General features: G+C 34.7%; 1 protein-coding gene and 1 pseudogene across 2 annotated transcripts in view; both read right to left on the bottom strand.

Moving 5' to 3' along the window:
- LOC132030844 (putative late blight resistance protein homolog R1A-10) overlaps positions 1-16090 on the bottom strand; it is a 72633-nt gene that overhangs the window by 31589 nt on the left and 24954 nt on the right. The gene's annotated exons all lie outside the window — the stretch shown is intronic.
- LOC132030846 (putative late blight resistance protein homolog R1A-10) lies at positions 7315-12156 on the bottom strand (annotated as a pseudogene).

Below are 16090 nucleotides of genomic sequence, written 5' to 3'. Positions count from 1 at the left end.
GGTGCAAACAATTTCTGAGGGCCATCGGACTGGGGTAAAACCTCTAATTACCCGTGGTGCACTTCAGGAAACTTTCTTGCCGAGGGCTCATGCACCCCGGATTAGTATATCAAAGAGACCCGGACACCCAGTGCTTAATCAAAAAAATAGGAATGACAAACTAATGGAAATAGTTTGGACAACAGCAAAGTGCGCATTTTTTTCAGAATACACCACAAATAAGCACTCAAGGGTGTGGCTTAATGGTCAATAAAGTGGGAAGAAAACCATGAGATCTCCTGGTTCAAAATGTTCTCTGCTTTAGAGAACATTTTATGTTGTAAAATAACAGATTATATAAGAAGAATACAAGTTACTAGACAGAGATTATAAAATTTATTTCTTGGCTCAGAAAACGAATCTGCCTATATGGAGCACAAAGGACATATGTCGTCAATATTGACCATTTTAAGGAAGTCATTTTCCTCATTTTTAAAGGAACTTATTTTCGTAGAGAAAATATTCTCCAAAAAACTTTTGACCAACCGAACACACCCTTTCTCTGCAGCAGAATTAGAACCCATGACGTGCTTTTAACCCACACATCACGTGGTGGCTCTCACCACTATACCAAAACCCTGCGAGCAAGTTCCAACTATTTCATTTACTAATAACTTAATCTAGAGCGAGTACCTCTTCATGATTTTATTTGTTTAGATCAAATACACAAATATGATTTATCTTGAAAAGCTCTTATAACAAGAATTCAGAAACTTTCTTGTACACTACAACTCATGCACTCCGCAATCAATATATACATAAGAAAGGTTAACGATCGTTAAGTATAGGGAAAGACACTTTTTGTATTTTATATATTGATTAAAAGAACCAAAACTACCTACACGATTATCAGCCAACACAATGCAAAGAAATTACATGATGCTGGTTAATAAGGTAGAGTCAGTCAATCTACCATGCTTCAACCCTGAACACAAATATATGATAAAGTGTGGCCTTTTTCTCTTATAAGGACAGTTAAACAGTCTCCTAAACATTGGAAAACTCCAAAATCACAATTATTATTCTATTTCCACCTAAAATAACAGCATTAGAGGATAATATACAGTCAACTTAGGCTGAATGGCTGATATAATTCACTGGTTAAACTAGATAGAAACATATTGCTCTCACAACTGACATCTAAAATCGCAATTGGTAATAATCATTCAATCAAAATGTAATACTATATAACGCACTGTAGAACTAGAGCAATCCATCAAGATTTTCAGTTGTCAATAGCATCAACCAACCAATACAATACATAGTTGAAAATCAAATGGCTGTGAAAGAATCATTTACTTGAAAGCAGCACAAATACAAACAGAAACTGAGTAACTCACACTCTCGGAGAAAGAGCCATTCCCATTATCTTATTTCAAAGTTTAAAGAGTATAACACACTCCCACAAAAAGGAGCAATCCATCAAGTTATGTCCACACCATGAACCAAACAAAAGAATATATTAGAACTCTAATGGATGCCAATGAATCAATTAGCAGAAAGCAGCATAGGTACTAAAGAAATTGAAAAACTCATCTAGAAATTCCATAGTTTCCAAAGTTAAAGAGCATAATACACTGCCTCATAGCAAGAGCAATTAATCAACTTTTTTCAATTGTCAATGCCATGAACCAAGCAAAACAATATATTAGAACTCTAATATGGTTGCCAAAGAATCAATTACCAGAAAGCAGCATAAGTGCCAACAGAAAGTGAAAAACTCATAAATTTCCATAGTTCCCAAAGTTTAAGCAGTATAACACACTACCCCATAGCAGGACCTATTAATCAACTTTTTTCAATTGTCAATACCACGAACCAAACAAAACAATAATGTTACATATTGTTTCATAATATATCATATTGGTATTGTATTGTACTATATTGTTTTGATGAACACAACGTCTGGATAGATCGTATCATTTCAGTCGTTACATAATGTTAGACATAAACAATTTGATGGATAAACCTACAAGAAAAGTAGGGTACAACGCAATAACACCAAATCGGTTGTTACTTAAAATGAGACTTTTTGTTGTTACGTAACAATGGATTTAACGATATGATTTGCACTTTTGCCCCTATTTTGTGCTGGTCTTTAACTTTTGCCCTTCAAATGGGCTGGTCTTTAATTTTTGCCCTTCAAAATCGAACTTATGCCTATAAGGGCATAAGTTACGCATCATAATATCAACAAGTTATGCCAGCGCACTTACAGAACTTATGCCCCTATAGGCATAAGTTCGATTTTGAAGCGACAAATTGAAGAACAGCCCATTTGAAGGGCAAAAGTTAAAGATCAGTCCATTTGAAGGGCAAACCGTGCAATTTTAAGCAACAATCAAAACAAACATTGTATTTAAACTAACAACACAACACATACAATAGGTAACAACCATCCAAACAAGCATAATTTTCTCCAAAGTCAAGAAAACTCACACTCAGGAAAAGGAGCCTTTTCCATAATCTTTTCCAAAGTATCATAAACCAATTTGCTATCTTCCAAGAACTTCAAATACCCGTCAACACTGGGTTCCCACTTAGCCATAGGTTGACCTTCAGGTTCTTTTTCCCCTTCCTTACATTAATCCTTAGTATGCTATCTCATAGCCACAAATCTCATTTCCTACATTACTAACACCTACATAATTCTAACCAACAACCAAGCGACCAAATGGTTGCCAAAGAATCAATTACCAGAGAAAGCACATAGGTACCAACAAGAATTGAAAAACTCATAAATTCCATAGTTTCAAAGTTTAAAGAGTATAACACACTACTCCATAGCAAGAACAATTAATCAACTTTTTTTTTTCAATTGTCAATATCATGAACCAAACAAAACAATAATGTTACATATTGTTTCATAATGTATCTTATTATATCGTATTGTGTTGTATTGTATTGTATTGTAATGTATTGTTTTGATGAATACAATGTTTGGATAGATTGTATCGTTTCTGTCGTTACATAATGTTAGACATCAACAATTTGAAGGATAAACCTACAAGAAAAAGTAGGATACGACGCGATAACACCAAATTGGGATTGTTACTTAAAATGAGACTTTTTACCGTTATGTAATGATGGATTTCACAATCAGGCGATAACTCCTTAATCTGCAACAGGGATAGAACCCGTGACGTGCTTCTAACCCACACATCACGCGATGGCTCTTACCACTATACAAAGCCTAAGGGCAAGTTCCAACTTCATTTACTAATAACTTAATCCAGAGTAGAGTATCTCTTCATGATTTATTTGTTTAGATCCAAATACAAATAATTCAGAGACTTGCTTGTTACACTATAACTCTTGCACTCGAAAATCATCATATACATAAGAAAGGTTTACGATCGTTAAGTGAAGGGAAGGTCACTTTTTGTCGAACTTTTGTATTTTTGATAAGGACACTTTTTGTATTTTGTATATTGACCCAAAAAAAAAAAAAAGTTACACGATTATCAGCTAAAAAGGGATTAGAGAAATTAAAATAATGCTGGGCAATATGATAAAGAGTCGGTCAATCTACCATGCTTCGACCCTGAACATAAATGTATGGTAAAGTATGACCTTTTGCCCCCTAGAAAAAAGGAGGACAAATATTTTTGAGAACTCCAAATCACAATTATTGTTCTATTTCCACCTATGTATATTGACCCAAAAAAAAAAAAAACGTTACGTGATCGATTATCAACCGATTTTGGATACTTTGACCAAAATCGACGATTAGATTCAAATTTCTTTAATCAAAACTAAAGCTAAGGTGAAATTGAAGAAAATAATACCTTGTATATAAAAATTTCTATGTCACTCTTTCCTTTTATCTCCTTCGATTCTCCTCTGATCAATATTTTTCCTCAAGTTTTCCACATAATATTCGATAATTTAGGTTTTATAACTCTATTTTTAGATATTTGATTTTTTTTAACCCCCTAGAAAAAAGGAGGATCAAATAAATCTCAGTATCCCCGAATCTTAAAATTTAGATTGGAGGGATCCGACATCTAGATCCGCAAATCACAATTATTGAGTCCGAGTAACTTAGATTTCCACCTAGAACAAAGTATCAGATGACAATAAATAGTCAGATTAGGCTGATGTAATGAACCAATTAACTTGACAGAAACACATTGATTTCACAAGCAGCGCATAAAATCACAATTTTAGTAAATAGTCATTCAACCAAACTGCAAATAGTAGTTTAAAGAGTATAACAGACAGTCCCACAAAGAGGAGCAGTCCATCAAGTTTGTCATTTGGCAATACCATGAAGCAAACCAGACAAGTGAATAGATTAAAAAGCTTCCAAACTATCACCATTTGGCAAGTTTCATACATAAACTATTGGGGGTTCCCCCTGGACTATAACTCCCTTTAGATTAAAAACCCCCCGGGTTGAATATGTGGCGAAATGTTAGGGATAACTTGCTAAAAGGTGTGTGGGAGATGAAAAAAGTCTTAAAAATGAGTCCACCTGGCACAATGAGTTCATGATAGTTCCGGGGGAGGGGAGTTCTATGAGCATCAATAGTTTAGATATGAAACTGGCAAAAGGGCTATGGTTTAGGGAGATTTTAACCTATTTGCTCAATTTTTTTGCCACGTGTACAGCCACTTGGAACTCTTTGGAGGAGTTTTTGGAGCGTGATTTTCATGTAGCATGTCATATTCCTCTCGGAGGATTTTAATGTGAGTTCATTGTAGTTCAGTGGGTTCTGCGAAAACTCAATAGGTTAGGTATGAAACTCACAAAACGATATAGTTTAGGGTGTTTAACCTATTCACCTAATGGATGCCAAAGAATCAATTACCAGAAAGCAGCATAGGTACCAACAAAAACTCATAAATTCCACAGTTTCCAAAGTTTAAAGAGTATAACACACTGCCCCACAACAGGAGCAATTAATCAACTTTATTCAATTGTCAATACCGTGAACCAACTAAAACAACATATTAGAACTCTAATGGAAGCACATAAGTTAATAAAAACTCACACTCAGGAAAAGGAGCCTTTATATAATCTTTTCCAAAGTATCATAAACTAATTTACTATCAACCAAGAACTTCAAATACCCTTCAACACTAGGTTCCCACTTAGCCATAGGTTGACCTTCAGGTTCTTTTTCCCCTTCCTTACATTGATCCTTAGTATGCTATCTCATAGCCACAAATCTCATTTCCTACATTACTAATACCTACATAATTCTACCCAGCAACCAAACGACCTAATGGTTGCCAAAGAATCAATTACCAGAAAGCAGCATAGGCACCAACAAGAATTGAAAAACTCATAAATTTCATAGTTTTCAAAGTTTAAAGAGTATAACACACTACCCCATAGCAGGAACAATTGTTGTTGTTGTTGTTGTCAATATCATGAACCAAACAAAACAATAATGTTAGATATTGTTTCATAATGTATCTAATTATATCCTATTGTGTCGTATTGTATTGTATTGTAATGTATTGTTTTGATGAATACAGCGTTTGGATAGATCGTATCGTTTCCGTCGTTACATAATGTTAGACATCAACAATTTGAAGGATAAACCTACAAGAAAAAGTAGGATACGACGCGATAACACCAAATCGGGATTGTTACTTAAAATGAGACTTTTTGCCGTTATGTAACGATGAATTTCATGATCAAGTAATAACTCCTTTGTCTACAGCAGGGTTAGAACCCGTGACGTGCTTCTAACCCACACATCACGTGATTTCTCTTACCACTATACAAAGCCTAAGGGCAAGTTCCAACTTCATTTACTAATAACTTAACCCAGAGTAGAGTACCTCTTCATGATTTATTTGTTTAGATCAAATACACAATTATGATTTATCTTCAAAAGCTCTTATAACAATAATTCCGAGACTTGCTTGTTACACTATAACTCTTGCACTCCAAAATCATCATATACATAAGAAAGGTTTACGATCGTTAAGTGTAGGGAAGGTCACTTTTTGTATTTTGTATATTGACCAAAAAAAACCAAACTACCTACACGATTATCAGCTAAAAAAGGATTAGAGAAATTAAAATGATGCTGGGTAATATGATAAAGAGTCAGTCAATCTACCATGCTTCAACCCTGAACATAAATGTATGGTAAAGTATGACCTTTTTCCACCCTAGAAAAAAGAAGGACAAATAAACAGAGTCTCCTAAACATTGGAGAACTCCAAAATCACAATTATTGTTCTATTTCCACCTAGAACAAAGTATCAGATGACAATAAATATTCAGATTAGGCTGATGTAATGAACCAATTAACTTTGATTTCTCGGATGTGTCCGATATGGGTGCGGATCTAGATTGGATATGATCTAAATTTTAAGATTCGGGGACACCATTATGGATACTTGATGAAAAAAATCAAATATCTAAAAATAGAGTTATAAAACCTGATTATCGAATATTATTTGAGGAAAAATATTGATCAAGAGGAGAATCCCCGAAGGAGATAAAAGGAAACGGAGTGACATAGAAATTTTTATATACAAGGTATTCCATTTTTTCAATTTCACCTTAGCTTTAGATTAAAGAAATCATTTCAATGATTTTGGTCAAGATCCAAAATCGGTTGAACTTTATGTGATTGAACAACACATTGATTTCACAAGGGTAAAATCACAATTTTAGTGAAAAGTCATTCAACCAAACTGCAAATAGTAGTTTAAAGAGTATAATGAACAAAGAGGAAGCAGCTTTTGTCATTTGGCAATACCATGAAGCAAACCAGACAAGTGAATAGATTAAAAAGAAACTATCACCATTTGAAGTTTCATACATAAACTATTGGGGTTCCCCCTGTTATAGATTAACACTCCCCCCCCCCCCCGGTTGAATATGTGGCGAAATGTTTGGGATAACTTGCTAAAAGGCGTCTGGGAGATGAAAACAATCTTAAAATGAGTCCACCTGGCAGAATGAGTTCATGATAGTTCGGGGGGAGGGGGTTCTGTGAGCACCCAATAGTTGAGGTATGAAAATGGCACAACGGTGATGGTTTAGGGGATTTTAACCTATTCACTCAAATTTTTTGCCACGCGTACAACCACTTGGAACTCTTTGAAGGAGTTTTTATGTTATATTCCTCTCGGGGGTACTTGAATATGAGTTCATGGTAGTTCAAAAAATTTTCACAGTTTAGGTATGAAACTGACAAAATATATATATTCATCAAATACCAGAAAGCAGCTTATTTACCAATAGAAATTGAAAAACTCATCTAGAAATTCCACAGTTTCCAAAGTTGAGTATAACACACTATTCCACAGCAGAAGCAGTTAATCAACTTTATTCAATTGTCAATACCATGAACCAACCAAAACAACATATTAGAACTCTAATGGATGCACATAAGTTAATAAAAACTCACACTAAAGGAGCCTTTTCGAAAGTATCATAAACCAATTTACTCAAATACCCTTCAACACTAGGTTCCCATTTAGCCATAGGTTGACCTTCAGGTTCTTTTTCCCCTTCCTTAGATTGATCTTTAGTATGCAATTTCATAGCCACAAATCTCATTTCCTCAACAAATCCTTTAGCTGCACCAGGATACCTTTTCTTTGATTTCTCATGTGCAGCTGTTTTTGCTGACACCAACACCGTTCTTGATGATTTTTTCAATGAAATATTTGAACTTTGAGAAAATGGTATTGCCAAAAACTAATTTTTAGTTGATTTTTCAATGAAAGATTTGAACTTTGTGTGATTCTTGAAAAGGGTCTTGCCAAAAACTGGTTTTGAGTGAATCTTGTTTGATACTGTAAATTGAGATTGAGATAAGGGTGTTATAGAAGCCATAATAAAGGAAGAGTCTTGAAAAAGGGTATTTGAAAAAATGAAGTGAATAGGACAGATTAACCTTCTTCTTTGAATGGATTGGAACAAGAATGAAGTGATGATAGCCAAAATAATAATAATTGAATCTTTATTAGTAGTATTTTTTAGTAATGGATATTGAGTTTCTTAGAAGCAAAAGCTATAGAAACTGAATATATAATCCAGAATAAATTTTTATTCTAATACCACCTGTAAATCTTACAACTGAATTCTTATGAGAAGCAACATGATGTTATTACTTGGATGCCCAATTAAGGAAAAGAGAACTTAAATTGTAATCATTGATAGTAATAAAATTACAGTAAAAGAATGTGCAGAACTACTTTTGCCGATTCTACTGGAACATCTTCATAGTTCAGTTATGATAGCATCTAAATTATCAAATATCAAGATAACTCATATAAAAGACTTATACCCAATTCATAATTTAAGGTCATAATTTAAGGATTTGGGTTAAAACAACAGAAAATTTCAAATACATACACAGTAGAGGGAGTAAAAAACTTAGGAATTAAGAAGCAAACTTTATCTCAGTAAAAATTGAATCCTTGTTCTGTCATGGTAACTGCAACATTGATGAGAAGACTGCACATAAGGAAATGAGACGTTTTGGCTATTAGACTAAGAGACCTTAAAAACCAATTCGAACGTGGCTGCGGTTTAAGTTAACAACATGTTTTTACTTTGCTGAGTAATTTGCTCAGTTTTTATTTAATTAATTTTGTAATTTTTTTATTTTGTATTTTTAAATTATGATTTTTGTAGTGATGAAACTTGTCATCTTATCCTTCTTTTTTCTCTCCTATTCTATATAGATAGAGAGATGATTTATATTATCAGTTAAAAATATACACGGGTTACTCTATTTTAATTGATAAAACTAAATTAAGAAAGAAAAAGATTACTTCCCATTTTTTTATTACTTAGAGGGATTTTAAAAGAAAAGAAACAAAAAAATTTAAATAATATTTAATTAGGAAAAGAATATGGTTAAAAAGAAAAAAGAAAACTATGTTTATTGGGAAAAGGGTATATTTTTGACCCAATGAAGTAATAATAAGGGCATTTTTTGACCAAACTATTACCGAAGGGCATTTTTGTTCAATTTCGCATAGTTTAAGGGCATTTTTTACCTTTTCCATTGTTTTAATTAACTATTCATCACAATTTATACTCATGAAATTAAGAATTTCTGTCTTCTTGTTAATTCAGAAAAATTAATATTTTCTAATGACGATGACTTGAAGAAAAGCAAGGAAAAACACTGCAATTGAACGAGTATATATATACTTACCAGTAAGGGAGATGCGAACATCCACGGGGTTGTTTCCGAGTTCTTCTTGTTCTTGTTGAATTCGTTCAGCAGAAGCCACGACTTTGGGTGTACAGAAATATAACTCAATTAGTTGCAGTGAGTCAATTTCTGCAAACTCAATGGGTATCTCTTTCAAACACTAGCATTCTCTAATCACAAGGCGCTCAAGGACAGGAAAATTGTCATTCGTGGCTTTCCAGCACTTGAGATCACTCAAGTCAATTAGCAAAAGCTTCAATCGAGTAAATCCACCTGCAATTGGATGCCATTCTCGGCCCCGACAAGCATTCTGTTTCAGCTTCAGCACCTCAAGGTTAGGTAGCTCACCTATGATGTTCAAGTTCTCCCACCTTAGTCCAGTTCCCCCAAACTTTAACTTCTTGAGCGTTGCTGGAAAAGCTTTTGCACTTGGAATGGTCTGTAATGGTCCGTAAAAACCCAATGTTTCAAGTTGATGTAGATGGACAAGATTTTCGACAAGTCTAGATTCTTTACAACTTTTATAGTCATCTGAATCTCCAAAATAACATTCTCCCTTAACCTGTGCAACTACTTAGAGACAAGCCAGAAATAGTTTGTATGTTTGAAAAACTTAAGTGTGTCTCTTCACCAACAGATACACTTCGGGATTTGGCAAATAAAAGTTTCTGAGTTTCAGATGCCTTAATTGCATCAATTCCCAAATTGTCTCTGAAAATTTGCTAGTATCCCAATTGACAAATTTGAATGTTTGCAGATTCCATAACCTGCAAATTTCTGAAGGTATGTGAAAATCCCCCTTCATTGCAAGGTACCTCAACCAATTGAGGCAGAGTATCTCAGGAGGGAATATTCCGATTTCTATGAAGCTCAAGTCCAAGATTCTGAGTAAATTGAAATGATTAAGCCTTGGTTCGAGAGTATATCTATATGGGTAAGATTTAGGAAGAAAGAAAAGTGACTGAGTTCGATTCAAGAGATTTTTGTCTTCATCATATGTATGCCTCCTCATCAAATGATGATGTCTAGGGGTAAGAAGGGTCCTATAAAAACCACTGTCATCATATGCAATGTCTTTCATGACAAAAATATTTTGGCTATTAGCTTCTCTCAAGCACAACTCATGTATTAGATCATGAACCTTACATGATTTAATTTTTGATTCATCTAAACTTTTCTTGCTGACAAGAATAAGACATCTGTCAACAAGATCTTGTAAACACTTCTCAGACTCCCCTTCCAAGTCTTTTTCCAACATCAGAAAACACTCGGCAATCCATAATCTAGCCAATCTCTTCACTGGAATCACACTGTCTTCTGGAAAAGTACCAAAATACAGAAGACATGCTTTTATGTGATTAGGCAAGTGATTGTAACTCAACCCAAGCACACGTGAACATTGTTCTTCCGGATCATTTGTAACAAATGACTTGACATCTTTGGCAACATTTCCCCAATCTTTTATTGTCCTTTTTGATTTGAGAAGCCCGGCAACCACAGCAACAGTTAGTGGTAACCCGTGACATTTCTCTACGATTTTCTTCCCAATAGTCTCGAACTCATCAGATGGTAATTCTTCATTTGAGAACACAATACTTTGGAAAAGGTTCCAACTCTCATCCGGATCCATGAGACCCATCTTCAAAGAAAGATTCTCTGTACCAGCAGACCGAGCTACTTCATTGTTACGGGTAGTCAACAGTATTCGACTCCCTTTATTTTCACTCGGAAAGCATAGTCTCACGTCATCCCATGCTTCACTGCTCCACATGTCATCCATGACAATTAAATATCTCTTGCCCTTCAAACTCTTTTGTAGCATGTCTGCTAGATCCGCCTCACATTCCTTGTAAGGTGCGTCACCCATTGTAGAACGCAGAAGGCTTACCAAGATATCTTTTACATTGTGTTGTTGAGATATAGTAGCCCAGGAACGAACATCAAAATGAGAACGAATGTTCTCATCATTGTAAACTTCTTTTGCTAAAGTTGTCTTACCAATGCCCCCCATCCCGACGATCGGGATGACTTTGAGTTCACGAGACGAGCCACCGTATTGTGTCAGTTCTGCCAGCAACCTTTTCCTTTGATCATCACGTCCAACCATATTGTTCTTATCATTCAGAATATCTTTTGCTGAACTTGAAAAATCTTTAACCAAAGATTCTTTTGATGCTTGTTTGCCTTTATCTTGAATCTTTGTTCATTCTTTCAAGAAACGAGCAATGTCCCCTGCCATCCGTTGCAGGCTGTGACGTAACCTTCGTCGTGTCTTTTTATTCTGGCTTTTATTTTCTGCCATTAGAGTTTCTGTTAGTCTCAGTTGAATCGTGTATTCAACATCATCTGCAACTTCTTTTACCTTTACTTCCAAATCAGTCATTTCCCCGGGAACATTGCTTCTCTCAAAGTCCTTGAGAAATACTTCCAGGGAACTAACTTTTTCATGAAGAGCGCAAAGTTCTTCTCTGTGATCACAGTATAGAGATTGCATTGGAGAATTGGATGTCAAGAGCGATTCTATTGTTCTCATAAGAGAAGCCACACTTGCATAAGCCATATCTACTGTATTCCCGTTTGTCCTTTGCAATTATGACCTGAAAGCTGCAAGTTGCAAGACGTCAATGGTATTACAGATAACGTGATACACAGATTTGCAAAAAAGACAGGCTTAAACTGAATAAGATCAGGTAATTTATTAGTCTTTGCTTTGAAACTTTAAATTGGTACCTTTGTGTAGGCATTGAGTCTGTTTCATGTTGAGGTCAGTTATGTTACTACACATGATTTAACACATAGGCGGTAGAATCTTTTAATCGCTAACTCTTTGAATTTAGTTAAAGATTAGGGAATAATGGCATTTAACAGCGCCTAGGACTCATACCTACTGGTTACTTATAGACACGTATAAAAAAACTATTTGTGAAAGTCTCTTTTTAACTATCTATCCTATGCCACTTTTTGTGAACACCACTTCTGTACTGTTCTAATGCAAATTAGATGCTCTTTGTTCAACAAAGTTGGTATAAAATAATAATCTTTGGCAGTATCAAGTACCTATAAAGCTGATTTTGCAATCTTTACAGTCAGTTTTGCTATGGGAAATATGCAAGCACGCATAAACGCAGCTTCACATCAACCCAAAACACCCGAAAAATTCCTCCATTGCACAGCCAAAAGAGAAAAAAAGAATCCCTTTTGCACTTTTGATGAAACAAGATTAAGAAGTAAAAATATTCCTTTCAATTTTTTTATTAATTAACGAGATTTCAAAAGAAAAGAAACAAGAAAAGGGTTCTTTAAAAAGAACATTTTTCTTCATGTGTATAAAAACGAAAAGAAACAATATGTTTATTAGGAAAATGACATTTTTGACTCAATTAGGTAACAACAGTGACATTTTTGGACCAAACTATTAACGGATAACATTTTTGTTCTATTTCGCATAGTTTAAGGGAACACCTAGGTACCTGAAAGGTAGATAGCCTTGAGAGAAGCCAAGACTATTCAGAGTTTCCTCATGGACATGTGTTGGTACTCCTCCAAAGTACATTGAACTTTTCTCAGCAAACCATTGATAGACAAAATGTTAGGAAGGATCCAATCATGGACTACTAAGTTTCTTTCTTATGCTGGTAGAGTCCAACTCATAAAATCAGTACTGTTTTCCATACAAGTATTTTGGTCACAAGTTTTTGTGCTGCCAAAGAAGCTGATTGAATTGATTGAAGCTACTGGTAGAAGCTTTCTTTGGACAAGAGGTGCAACAATATCCAAGAAAGCTCTAATTGCTTGGGAGAAATTGTGCTCCCCAAGTTCTGCAGGGGGGTTAAACATTCTTGATATTACTTTATGAAACCAAGCAGCCATTTGTAAGCTACTGTGGAATGTTTGCAAGAAGAAGGATAAAATGTGGATACAATGGGTGCATACCTATTATGGAAAACAAGGTCCTATATGGGGAGCTAAAGCTGCACAAGCTTCATGGATAATCAGGAAAATCTTGAAATCACAAATATTTTGAACAAGCTGGGATTCTGGAAACTGATGTGTTAGGTTGGGAGCAGTTTTCTATTAAGCAAGTTTACTTGAAGCTCAGAGGGGACTTTCCAAGAGTCAATTGGAGGAGATTAACTTGTAATAACAGTGGTGCTCCTAGATGGATTTTCATACTTTACTTAGCTATTTGTGGCAGACTGTTAACAAAAGAGAGGCTTCTATTTGTTAGGAATGTCACAATTACTGTGTGACGTTCAGGATGAAAACTGTTGAGCACCTATTCTTTACCTGCTCATTTTCAAAATTGGTTTGGAACACTCTACTCAGGTGGCAAGGTACTTCAAGACAGGCCATGAACTGGCAGCAAGAACTACAGTGGGCAGAAAGTCATGCTCGAGGAAGGAATGTGAACGCTGGGGTTTACAGGATGACACTGGCTGGAAGCATTATATTATATATGGCAAGAGAGGAATAATAAAGGAAAACGAAGAGCTATCACAACACTTTTTGCCAAATTGTTCAGAAAAGTACACGGTCGAGGATCAAAGCTAAAATCCACAAAGACAGAAGAGCCAGACTATTACCCTACTGATAGTCTGGTTGTTTGGTTGTGGTGAAGTTGGTTCGTAAGGCTGGGGCAAGTCCTCAACACTGAGCTTGTAATTCCCACTTGGTAAATAAAAATCTTTACTTACCAAAAAAAAAAAAAAAAAGAGTGCCATTTTTGACCCTTTTCCATTTCTTCACTCATCATCAGCTGAATGAAGTAACAAAAGTAAGATTTCTTGTGGTCTTTTCTAAATACAAGCCAAAACAACAATTCGCACATTACAAGCCAAAAAGATCACATTTTTATCACACCAGAAAACTAAAATACACAAACAAATGCAGGAAACTTTTTGTTCCCCAAAACCCGGTTCTTATATTTCAACAATGGAAGAAAAAACAACAATTCCTGGTTTAGTTTGGCAACTTGTTAATATCATTTGTTTTTCTAGGTCAGGTTTGGGATGAGTTTTAATTGGCAACGTGGACCTCTAATTGGAGGCCATGTGTAAAAACTTGTATTGTAAAAGGGCAATTTGCACGATTGCTCTTATTCGGGTGTGGTCTTTAATTTTTGCCCCTCAAATTGGTGGTCTTTAATTTTTGCCCTTCGCTAAAACCGCAGGTTCCAGGTTTGAACTCCCATTCAATCAAAAATTAAAAAAAAATTCGCAAGGTAGAGTTTGGATTCGCAAAAAAGAAAACCATTTGCAAGGTGCCTAATCAGTAACAGATCGGTAGAGTTCTACTTAACGCAGAGTTTTGCCTTCAGGCATAAGGCCAACAATACCTTAAGGTAGAGTTCAGGCATAAGATTTAAAAAAAATATATATATATTTTACTCAGTTGAAATTTTGCAAAACTCTGCCTAAAGGCCTAACTTTTGCCCTAGGCCTAATTTTGCTACAAAATTCTGCCTTGCGAATATTTTTTTTTTTCACTGAGCCGAGGTTCGAACCCCAAACCTCATGGTATGGGGCGAAGGACAAAAATTAAAGACCAGCAATTTAAGGGGTCAAAATTAAAGACCAGTGCCTTTGAAGGGCAATCCGCACAAAAAATTGATTGTAAAACCAACCATTTGAATTGTTAATGGTAACTGGCATGGATGAGCCATTTTGGTGACAGCGATGGCATAAATGAGCCCAACTATTAACGAATGTCATGAATTAGTCATTTCGGATAGTTCGATGGCATATTTGAGTTTTTTCCCTTGCAAAAATCATCCTTATTAGCGAACGTTAATGTGAATGCTAGAATATGCTTTGGTCCCTTAAAACAGAATGTGGGCCAAATGTGTCACGGTAGTGTCATTTTTATATACAACTATTAACGAGTGCATGAATAAGCTATTTTTGATAGTTCAATAGCACTTTCATTATTGAAATTAATTTAATAAATAAACAATTACTTATTTGGATAAAAGAGTTGAAACTCATAATATACTGTTGATGTAATCGGTAAAAAGTGTTGATTAAAATAATTATAAATTTAAAAGCATCTTTATAAGAAAGTGAAAGGATGACCGATGTGTATAAAATTGAGAGGAAGTTATGATTTTCGTTTTGGAAAAGGTATCTCGATAATTACAATAAAAGGATAAAATAGTAAAAGAAAACAGTCAAATTAAAAGTGCTTATAAGTTTTTAAAAAAAAAAAAAAAATCATATGTTGGCGGTGACCACCTTGTAGTTTTTAAACTGATTTTAAAATCACTTTAAATGTTCATCAAATGCATAAATAAATCAAAAAGTGTTTATGAGTCAATTTAATCAGCTTAATCAAACACTAATTGTGGATCAATATAAAATTGAAGAGAAGGGACTGAATTTGAATAAAGTATGAATTGGTGGCGGAATGAGAGTGTCAATCAAATTTCCCATTCAAAATTCTCATTCGGACTTCCATCTCACATAGCTCCAAAATGATAAAGGAAAACACAAACAAAGAATAACTACTCATGATTTCATATACTCCCTCCATCCCATTTTAACTGTTATTTTAGTTCTTTTCACGTCCATAAAAAAAAAAAAACAATAAACAAAGGGTATAGTTTACTAAATTGCTCCTATTAAAAGAACTACTTTAAAAGTATAGTTGGAAACAATTGTCAATATTAGTCTTGAATTCCTAAAGTGACAATTTTTTTGAGCTAAAGTTCAAATGGGACAGATGGAGTAATTGAATCAATTCAGAGCAATCGATTGGGGAATGTTATGGTAAAGGTCAGTTCTTTAGCTATGTTATGTCCGGGTTAAACGGATGCTATTTAGAAAACTAGAGCCTAGATACCGAACTGCTAAGTTACAACGAAACAACAAGTACTATACAATTAATCAATGAATGCTCGACTTAGAACA

This window comes from Lycium ferocissimum, chromosome 9, assembly GCF_029784015.1.
Source record: "Lycium ferocissimum isolate CSIRO_LF1 chromosome 9, AGI_CSIRO_Lferr_CH_V1, whole genome shotgun sequence".
Classification (NCBI taxonomy): Eukaryota; Viridiplantae; Streptophyta; class Magnoliopsida; order Solanales; family Solanaceae; genus Lycium; species Lycium ferocissimum.
Note: the sequence above shows the minus strand (reverse complement) of the source record. Positions and strands in the feature narration are given on the sequence as shown.